This window comes from Lactuca sativa, chromosome 1 (genome assembly GCF_002870075.4).
Source record: "Lactuca sativa cultivar Salinas chromosome 1, Lsat_Salinas_v11, whole genome shotgun sequence".
Classification (NCBI taxonomy): Eukaryota; Viridiplantae; Streptophyta; class Magnoliopsida; order Asterales; family Asteraceae; genus Lactuca; species Lactuca sativa.
In genome coordinates, this window is record NC_056623.2 from 139,997,827 (window position 1) to 140,009,205 (window position 11,379).

An 11,379-nucleotide genomic window follows, 5' to 3' on the forward strand; every position below is an offset into this window, starting at 1 on the left:
CTACAAATATTTATATCCACTAACATTATTACAAGTGTCACCATTCCATATTTATTTAACTATCTCATTAAGAGTATATATATTATTAATATATCAAATCAAATTAAACTAAATGATGAAATGATGACACGTGTCATGATGTTAGTGGGTAAGAATATTTATAGGCATAAAAAATATGAGGCAAATTAATTTCTCTTCAATTTTTTTTACTAATAACTCCTTGATTGGTAATGGATGGTAACAAAAGTTACATATGTAAAGGTATTGGATGTTTTATAATCTAGGATAATGCTTTTGCACACATATATTTCCTTCCTTTTAAAATCCATTATTCTATCATCTATTTTCAATTTCGCAACTATCCTTTCATACGTTTCAAATTAAAAGAAATCATCGATCTCTGTATTTTGGTATTGTTATCCTTGCCAAAATCAAATTTCAAAATTATTTATAAAGACAATTTCATCCTTATGTTATTGTTACTTCTGGTGTTCAATTTGTTATCAAAGAGTCTTCAAACCTTTACTCTACATCAGAACCGAATGCGCCACATCTACATAAGGTAAGCAAATAATTTTGATTTAATGATGAACTTTAGTTGCAAAGCATCTGTTTATTGTTTATGTGCTCATTTATGTTATAATCTTATATTTTCCCTTCTTTTGTCGAATTCTCATGTAATTTTAATGTTCAAACTCTTGCTTGTGTTAGAATGCATATATGGTGTTCGATTAAATGCCTCAAACAAATACATTAACAATGTCAATTAAAATACTTGATTTCGTTATATTTAGGCTACGTTGTCCTGTTTGCAGAAGTGTTTTTTTGTTTTTGATAATCAAAATTATAGCACAAATACATGACAAATCTGCCCCTTCCCTTAATTCGAATAAAAATAAATCACCATATGCTTTGTTGCCGAATTGCATGTTAAAGTATATTTAGTATAAGAGTTCTAAATAAGAATAAGAGCTCTAAATCATAAATAAGCCCAATTATAGGTTGAAGTGTATTTAGGATTCTCATGGAACTTATAAGCATGGTAGAAAAGTAATATTTTCTCATCAATTAAAATTTACTTCTTGTGCTATATGGATAACTGATTTATATAAAATATTATAAAACATTATGACACACTTAGGAAATGCAAATAAATAACAAACAATGACAAATTTGTATAAAGGTTACGACTACATGCCTATAAAGGTATCTCGTGTTATGAAGTACAATTTTTGATTTCAGGGGCGTTTATGTCATGATTTACAGAAATGCAATTTTTTTTTTGTTTTTTTTTTTGTTATATTTTGTCTACTTTGGTTTTACTTTAATGACTTAGACATAAACATGAAATGAACCAATTTGTTTTACCGGGTGATTGGTCGACTAATCAACATTAGTATAAATTTACTGAAGGGTATAATGGTAATTTATGGGTTGACACTTTGGTAGAAAGGGAAATGTCAAATTTTATATGAACTGGAAAAACAATTTTTATAGAAATACATTTTCTTTTACAAAAATACAATTTTTTTTCGCAAGATGACTACACATCAACGACTGAATTATCTGTCTATGGAAACAAACTTTATGGAATAACACTCAAAATGGAGGATTTAGAGTGGGATTTATTTATATACCTATATTTATTATTTTTTTTATGAGAATATGTTTTTTATTTTTCTTAATTTCTACAGAGGACGAGAACTTTTTTACTTTATGGGGACGGTAGTCTGACGAAATTGGTGCATATGTTTCTAAGCACCCGAGCAATTTTGTATCGCTTATTTAACTGGCTAAGTTGAATCTTATCTGATGTACGTATTTAGTAAATTATTAATTTGTAATATTTTTATTATTAACATATTTAAGATATGAAATTATACTGATGCAAAAAATTATTTAATTTTCATTTCAGAATGTCTATACATCAATAACACTTAGCTACAAAAGTTTTTATTGAAGACAACATTGAAGAAATAACCTTTTTCATAAAAAGGAAATTAACTTGATTTGGGATTATAAGTTTTTTTCGTTGTTATTAATCTTGATTTAGTAATTTTTAAGTTATATGGAAATTAACCGTATTCCAAATATGATAAGAAGATTATCCATTTTTGTCGTATCTATTTTTTCTTTTAAATAATGTCATTTAATCCCTTTTTTAAACATGGTTTGTTTATGTTCATGTTTTAGTGTGTGTATTTTACTGTGGTTGTGGATTGGAGGTGATCTTATTACTTAATGCTACTTTTGAATTAATATGCATGTTAATAACAACTTTCTTTCTTTCTTTCTTTTTGAATTTAGGGAGGTTATAATTAGTAACTTGACCATTCGTGTTGTGATTTTTGAGATGGACTATCCGTGTGCTATACTAACTTCATGTTTTCCATTTTCAAAATTATTGATGTACATTCTTAAGTGTTTATGTTATTTTATTTTGTGAATTGTATACATTCTTAACTGTTTATGTTATTTTTCTGGTGTCGCAAATCTACACTAATATTTAATGCTTTTGCATCTTGAGTGAGGATGCAAACGAGGTTCAATAGATGGATGAGGGTTAAACAAGTGAAAATGTAAAAAACATGTATTAAAACAACACCGTATAGAACCATGCTCCTTACTACAAGTGATATTTTGTATTTTTAATTGTTTTGAATCAGGTATACATCATTATATTGTTTGCCACATGGCTCTCATCTAAGAATAGGAGATTTTATGTGATAATAATTTTTAATCAATTATTAATTTCATTTTTAATTGTATTGAACCAAGTATCAACATCTATGGGTTTATTTGAAGAGAATGATGTTATAATATAACAATATAATCATTAATTTTGTTAAAAAAAAGCCAACGTTTGGGTTCATCAAAGGCTTTGTATATATGTAAAATTATTAATTTAAAATTTTATTAATGTTTAGAAGTTTATATTAGTTTTTTTTAATGGGATTTTTTAATTTTGTGCCCCAAGGGCACATATAAGAAGCATTAGTTAAAAACAAATATTACTATAATTAAATGTAAAGTATATTAATAAAGGAATATTACCTTAATTAAATGTGACATGCATTAATAATCTTCATAATAAATGTATTTTGAATTTAATTATGGTAATATTTTTCATAATTAATACTTGTTATATGTGCCCTTAAGGCACATATTAGAAAATCCATTTTTTAATAAACCCATGTGATGCATGGGTCTCACACATAGTTTTCTCAATACTTTTGATTAATTTGTTTTCCAAATGTTATTTTCTTATTTATTCAAATTTTATTTTATCGACACATCATTAATTTCATTAAGCCAATTCATTATTAAAGTAAGGCGTCGTTTGATTTCAACTTATCGGGTTCGGTCAGTGCTGACTGCTGACTCAGTCAACAATCCGGATGTTTGATAATCACATGTAATAGACGACTCGGTCAGCATTGCTGACCCATATCTCTTACTCAGTAAGCTCCAAAAAAATGTCTTACTGGAAAATAAGAAGCCGACAACTCTTATTTCCTTAGATACCCTCGCCTCCCTCGTCAATCCCTAAAATGTAACACGCTCCAACAATTGGCTGACCCCCAATAACTTCTACCGACGATTTCACCTCCTGCCATCTCCTCCGGCAACGACCACCACAACTCCGACGACACCTCCACTGCACCGACGACGAGCTCCACCGCAGGTAAGATTTTTGCGGTTTTTTTGTGCTTTTTTTTTTTTTTCCTGAAATCACAAAATTGTTACTATCTCTTGTGAAATTACTAATTTCATTCTGAAATCAAAGTTTGAATTACTGATTTCATTCTTCTTTGATTGAAATGTTTAAAGGGTGTGCATAAAATCAATTGATAATATATATTTGTGTATGAAATATGATTTTATCTATATGAACTAATGAATATTTGTGTATGAAATTTGATTTTCTCTATATGAACTAATGTGTAATTTTAACATGAACAATTGTGTGCATAAAATCAAATTTTAAGTGGTTGAAATCAGAAAATGTTGAATATGTTGTACATGTTTGTATGAAATCAGAAATCAGAAATTGTTATATGCTTATGAAATCAAAATTTATTTGTATGAAATCAAAATTTATGTTGTATATGTTGTTAAGAATGTGAGGTAATCAGATTTATGCTTGATTTATGTTGTAAATGTGTGTTATGTGGATGATTTATGTTTTTTTGTTTACAATAGACATGCAGATAAAAGAAGTAGAATTAGGTGGAAGTCAGAGATTCTGGACAAATTTTTTTGGAAGCATGTATACACGAATTAACAAGTAATGGTTGGGAGTGTAGTGGTTTAAAAGCAAGCTCATCGACTGTAGTTGCGGAGAAATTGAAAAAAGATCATAATTTTGTTGTCGACAAAAACAAATGAAAAACCGATACGACTATTTAAAAGCAAAGTATGCAGTGTGGTTAAAACTTAAAAGGGAAATCTCCAGAAAAGTCCTAAAATTTTAGTTTAATTTATGAAAAAGTCTCAAACTAATTTTTGTTTATAGAAGAGCATAGAATACCAGCTAAAACTTCGAAAAAACCCTTTTTGGCCGGTTTCGTAGATTTAGCCGGTATTCTGTCGTTTTTCATTAGTTTGCTCAAAATATTAGGACTTTTCTGAAAATTACCAGATAACCAAAATATTGGGACTTTTTTGAAAATTACTATGGAATTAATGGATATTATTATTAACAAATCATTTATAAACATAATTTTTTTTATTATAAACAAAGAAAATACATTTGTTGCTAATTTCTAGAAATAGAATGGTCGACTATGTACTTCTCTATTGTTTGTTGATCATTTCAAAGTCTCTATGTTTTTCTTATGTATCGTTGTGGGTGTCATATTGAGAAGTACTCTGTTAGGCGTGACCAATACAAGAGTTGATAATATTTATTAATACACAATCAATAAGTGTCTACTTGCTATTAGGTATGATGCTATATGATCACGTGTTATTAGAAAATATCATTACACGAACATATAGATCTTTCATTATGTTCTTTAACCTAACTACCACTAACCTCCAAACATTACCCGATAACAACCATAAAATTACACACATCTATCGAGAGTGAAAAGTAACTTTGAATGAGAATTTAAATAGATAATAACCATTCACTTGTTTCCATATAAATTATCATTCACGGTTCACTTTTCACATTTTATAGATGTGTGTTAGCCGGTGGTTGTTAACATGTAAGGTATGAATGTTGGTTTGTAGTTAAGTTATACAACATAAGAGGAACACCAACATTAGAGGAATGCTAACTAAGTTCATCTCACCATCATACCCACAATAATGCATAGGAAGAACGTAGAGAGTTTAAGTGGTCAGGAAGCAATAGAGTACTTAGACCACCAATTTATTCCTAGAAATTAGCAACAAATGTATTTCCTTTTTATAATAAAAATATTTTTTTATGTTTATAAATTATTTTTTAATAATAATATTCATTAATTTCATGGTAATTTTCAAAAAAGTCCTAATATTTTTGGTTATTATGTAATTTTTGGAAAAGTCACCAAAATTTTGAGCAAACTAACGAAAAACGACAGAATACCGGCAAAATCTACGAAACTGGCCGAAAAGGGTTTTTTCGAAGTTTTAACTGGTATTATGTGCTTTTCTGTAAATAAAATTTAGTTTGAGACTTTTTCATAAATTAGACTAAAATTTTAGGACTTTACTGGAGATTTCCCAACTTAAAAATAAAAGAAATCTTTATAATCCCGTAACGTATTCTTTTAACATGACTAATGAAGAATAGGAAGCGGAACCGAAGGTATATATATATATATATATATATATATATATATATATATATATATATATATATATATATATATATATATACTAGTCGTGATACCCGTATGTTATATGGGTTGGATAAAACAAAAAATTAAATATGAAGGTTTAAGCAAAAATTTATTTAAATTTGAAATTTTAGATTTAGATTTAAAATTTAAAATTAGAATTAAAAAAAAAACCATATTAAATACTATATGAGTAGTAATATTGTGATTTATTGGTAATTTTCAATTAAGGTAATTAGTAATTGATGTGTAAATATGATCTGTTAATTAAGAAAAGATAAAGAAAAAAAAAATGAGAAAATGGAAAATGAAAAAAAAAAACATTTATTCAAAAATACCAAAAAATGACATGTGTCCAAGTTAATGAGAGTGTGACATGTGACAAATTTATTTTTATTTATTAGGGAGGATATATATATATATATATATATATATATATATATATATATATATATATATATATATATATATATATATATATCCTCCCTAATAAAATTCAATATTTTCTAACATGTTTGTTTGTTACTGTATGTATAGTATGTTCTGTTTGAAAACCCTGGCTACCACCAGTATGTAATGTATGTTCTGTTTGAAAACCCTGGCTAAGAAGATAAAATGTTCTACTAAGCGACAAACAAGGAAAAGTTACTAATACAAGTAAACTATCGCTAAGAAGGAATGAATAGCAACACTTGAAATAAATCTCCACACTGTATTTGGCTCTAGCTAAAATACTCCTATTGTATTTTAAGTTGTATGTTTTTTTTTCTATTGATATCTTATTGTATGTACTTGGTAAGTTTTAGGGTTGTTGCAACATCACAGTCACTCCCAAACACATGTTGGTCATGTCTCGAATAAATATAGTTGATCAGGCTATATTGATCCTAGACATGATTACATAACTACACAAGTTTAACCGCAGTGTCCAACATCCAAATACTTTTGTTTGGTTCTACTTGTGATACTGTTTCTGGTACGTATGTATACTTGTATACTTCTTATAAAATACTTATATTTTAAAAGTATACTTTAAGTTCAGAGCTCTTCAGCCCCTTAGTGTTTATAGTTGTATACCTTGTAAGGTTCGGTATAATAAGTTCACTATAAACAATAGCTATGATACCAATCTGCCACACCCCCAAACCGGAACGGCGGAAACGATGGGGGTGGAGGACGTCATGTGTAGTATCACAATAATTTCATCATAGTAATCAAAGTAAACACAACCATTACAATATAATATGTATATTTACATCTGTTTGATACAAAGTTTGTATACATCAAAAGTATGACAAAATAAGTAAAAGACGTGTCTCTATATGCTCCGTCTTCTCAAAATGCTGCAGGAGTACATGTTTCCTGATTTCCTAAGAATACAAGCGATTTTGAAAGAGTATCATCATTAAATTGGTGAGCTCATAAGATTTGTTTTGTAACGAAAACCTGTTAATGAATCTGAAAAATGTATGTATGTTTCCCAATAAAATCCAATATTTTCTAACATGTTTGTTCGTTACTGTATGTATAGTATGTTCTGTTTGAACACCCTGGCTACCACCAGTATGTAATGTATGTTCTGTTTGAAAACCCTGGCTACCACCAGTATGTAGTGTATGTTATATTTGAAAACCCTGGCCACCACCAGTATGTAGTGTATGTTCTTTTTGAAAACCCTGGCTACCACCAGTATGTAGTGTATGTTCTGTTTGAAAACCCTGACTACCACCAATATGTATAGTAGTTTTATTACTTAAAATAAAACCGAGTGTTGTATCCCTGGAATGCCCTCCAGTGTAATGTGTAGTAGTTTTATTAATTAAAATAAAACTATTGAAGAATGAAATCCCATAAACAAAGGTTAGTTTATACTATTGTGAGTTCGTATAACCATGCTTGATATGACTGATGACCTCCGAGACGTTTCTTCAGGTGTCATATGGTATGATATTTGTCACCCCAGGCATGCCTGCCTAATTGTAGCTAGCAGTTTAGGTGTGGGATTATCAGTCCCGAGTAGATCTATTCATAAATCTCACGCTCTCCCTCCAGGAGACTCTAGCGATACTAAATGTAGAGGATTTTACCAGTACCCTGAAGGGTACAATTGGAGAGGTGTCTCACAATCATGTATTAACTAATTTACGTGTTGTTCTGTATCGTGTTCTCATATTTGAAATCGTTTGTATAGTTGGTAGAGTATAAATAATTATACATAAAATAATTATTTAATGTTATACTCTTGTTATCTGAACGTAGTACTGAATATCATAAACTAAATTTTTCATAGTTTATATAATTGACTAAGTGAGTAGTGTGTATCGGTAAAACTGGTAATGAATTCCCCGAACTATACCTATTATAATTTGACTGAAATGTTATGTTCATGATTTGTTCTGAAAACAATGCAATTATGTTTAGAAAACGTCCCTTATGCTCCACATAATACTTAAGGGATAAAATATTTATATATTTTATGGAAATCATTGGATTGTATCAATTGCATAAGTTTTAAACTAGTTGAAATCTCTTTTGTTTTAGTTCACAAAATCATTTGTGTTTTGGCTTGTATTCCCCCTGAAAACGTATAAAAACCATAAAAGCGTAGGGGTATCAACTCACTGTTTGATGTGTGATTCGAATGTATGGTTGATAGGGATATTGAGTGTTAAGTGAAGTCTCGAACACAAACGAATCCTATTTAACATATAATAGCACATATATGTATTAGATTAGGGTAAACCACAACTGATTATGAAAGGAAACAACCTTATGGACTAGGAAACACTTGAAACTAAGTGTTAAAATCATATTTGATTTAATTAGGGAGGTTCACGGCCACACTAAGGTGTGTACGTCCATGGGTGTACGACCCAATGGAGTATACGATCCATGAGTGTACGGCCCATGGGTGTACAGCCAAGGAGTGTACGGTCGTACACTCTTGAAGAAATGTATATTTGAGGTGTTTCAAGGTCTGTTCTAGCCTCCTGGAAGTGTTCTAGGTCCCATGCTTAGCTTTTAAGAAGAGTTTAAGGCCAACTTTGACCAACAACTAGGGTTTACGGCCATTAAGGTGTGTACGGCCATACACATGGTTTTACGGCCGTACACCCTTCATGTTCATGCTTAAGTTGGTCGAGTTCAAGGAAAAAATCAATCATTTCTAGTAGATAACAAGCATAGGAAGCAGTTACTCACGATTTGGAAGCTTGAAGAGGGTTTTTCGCCACCAAGAACTAATGTTTGTTCTTGGTGTTCTTGGTGAAAGATGAAGATCTAGCCAAAAATGAAATTAATGAGATGAAAACATGGATTCACTACTAGATAAAGGAATGTAGTAACAAATCAAGGTGGGAAACACTTACATCTTTGAAGATCGTGATGAAAACTCGATGAAGGTAGAGAGAGAGAGAGAGAGAGAGAGAAAGATCTCTAGACTTAAAAGTGTGTAAAGTGATGAATGATGGCTAAGTACCCCTTATATAGGGGGAGTTTACGACCATGAGGGGGGTGTACAACCGTAAACTCATGTATACGGCCGTACACTCATCTTATATAGGGGGAGTTTACGGTTTGTTATGTTATGGATTGTTATGTTATTGATGTAAATATAAATTGTATTTGACATTTGATAGGTTACATGGATAAACAAGGTGACTTCTAATATTTCCTTATATTCTCGTGGTGTTGGTTGATATTGGTTCAGCAAAGGAAAAGAATAATTAAAAGAATAAGCGCTAGCGAACTGGTAGCAAATGGGCATGTGTATACGCAAGATTTGATACACGGATGTCCTATATAATGTTACGAGAGGACGCATCTTTCACAAGATGCATTTGTTATATTATGCAATCAATTTACACAAAGAAATCGGTTGCAATGTAATAGGATGATAAGAGTTGAAGAAAAGATGACTATATTTTTACATGTTATTGGACATAATGTATGTTTTCGAGCGGTTAAAGAAAGATTTCATCACTCCACACAAACAATTCATCAATGTTTTTATGAGATCCTACGTGCAATGATGTGTTTTGCAAGAGAAAATATAGTACCAACCTTGTCTACTCCAACAAGAAATACCTTAGAACGACATAGACGGCTAATACACATATTTCCCAAAGCAATAGTGTAATGCCCGTAGAGCTAGGCTAGTCAATTTAGAGACAATAAGCATCAAAAATGAGTTATTTATGGAATATTATTTAGAAGGAGGAATCTTAACCAAGTTTAAGTATAGGTTACAAGGGTTCCATACATATAAAGAACGCCGAAATCCGAGTTATAACGAAGAAGTTATGGCCCGTCGAAGTTTTACGGAAAAACCGACACGACACCAGGAGACGTAAATAGTGAATTTATGATAGAGGACTTTTTGGCCTTAGTAATCTAAAAAAAAATTTAGTATACGTTAAACTGAGAACATTCAAAAAAAGAACGTCCAAATATGACTTCGTATGAGGAAGTTATGAATTTTCTAAGATTTTGCATATGAGTGCACGACCCGAAACTCGAATTTTAGATCGAGAGGTTTTTGGCCTACGCGACCTAAATGAGAGTTGAAGATCTCATTAATAGGAACTCAACGGTAAAAAGACAGACGAAAACGGAGTCTGTATGTAGAAGTTATGAATATTATGCGGACATTTAACTGTATAATCTCCTCATACTGTTAAATTTAAGATCGGATGAGAACTATGTAGCATCCCAAGTTTTGTTATTTGTAGTCCCTGGGAATGGAAGAGTAAATCCATGAAGAGCCTAAGGGATAGATTTTAATTTTGGGGCCAGGAGGAGTACGCTGCGCGTACCAGGGCGCGCCCTAGTACGTTGGGCGTAATCTTGGGTACGCTGGGCGTACTCATAAAAGATGGAAACCCTAATAATTGGAGTTGGGAGCTATATAAACATCCTTATAGACCATTACCTCTCATCACTCTCAGCCTCCATCTTTCAAAAAACGTTCCAAAACCCTAGTCCTTGTTAGAGAGTGTGAGTTGGTGGGTATTTTGAGTTCTTGAAGGTGGAAGTCATTGCATCAAGGAGTTGGAGAAGAATTTTGGCTTGTAGATCTGAAGTTGTGTTGTAACCTAGAACCTCCAGAAGGTAAAAAGCTTCAATCTTTATGTTTGTATAACATAGATCTAGCCATTCTAGCATTTTTGGAATCATTTCTTGTCCCAAAAGTTCCAAGATGATGTATGTTGTGTTTTGGACGAAATAATTTGTCCTTCTAGACTCTTGGAGGGGTGTTGAGTGTTAAAAATGAGGTCCCATTCAAATAGTAGAAAGGTCTTAATGGATTAAGACCTTGGATTAAGAACATTCAGAACATCCAAAGTGATAAAGTTCGAGACTTTATGATTCCTAGGCAGATTTGGTCGATGGATCTGAAGTTTGGGCTTAAGTGCTTAAGCCATTAAGCACTTATGAAGTTTTTTGTCCAGTTCGTGTACGCCCCGCGTAGGAAGCTGTACGCCCAGCGTACAGGGTCAACGGCCCGTTTTCCAGTCAACAAGAGTCGAGGTACGCCCCACGTACCAGA

At 31.3% G+C, this 11,379-nt stretch overlaps 1 long non-coding RNA gene across 1 annotated transcript; it reads left to right on the forward strand.

Moving 5' to 3' along the window:
* The first annotated feature begins 279 nt into the window (after positions 1-279).
* On the forward strand, positions 280-1,844 carry LOC122198296 (uncharacterized). Its single transcript, XR_006192703.1, has 2 exons — positions 280-562; positions 1,695-1,844. It is a non-coding gene; the product is annotated as an uncharacterized LOC122198296 (long non-coding RNA).
* The last annotated feature ends 9,535 nt before the right edge of the window (positions 1,845-11,379 follow it).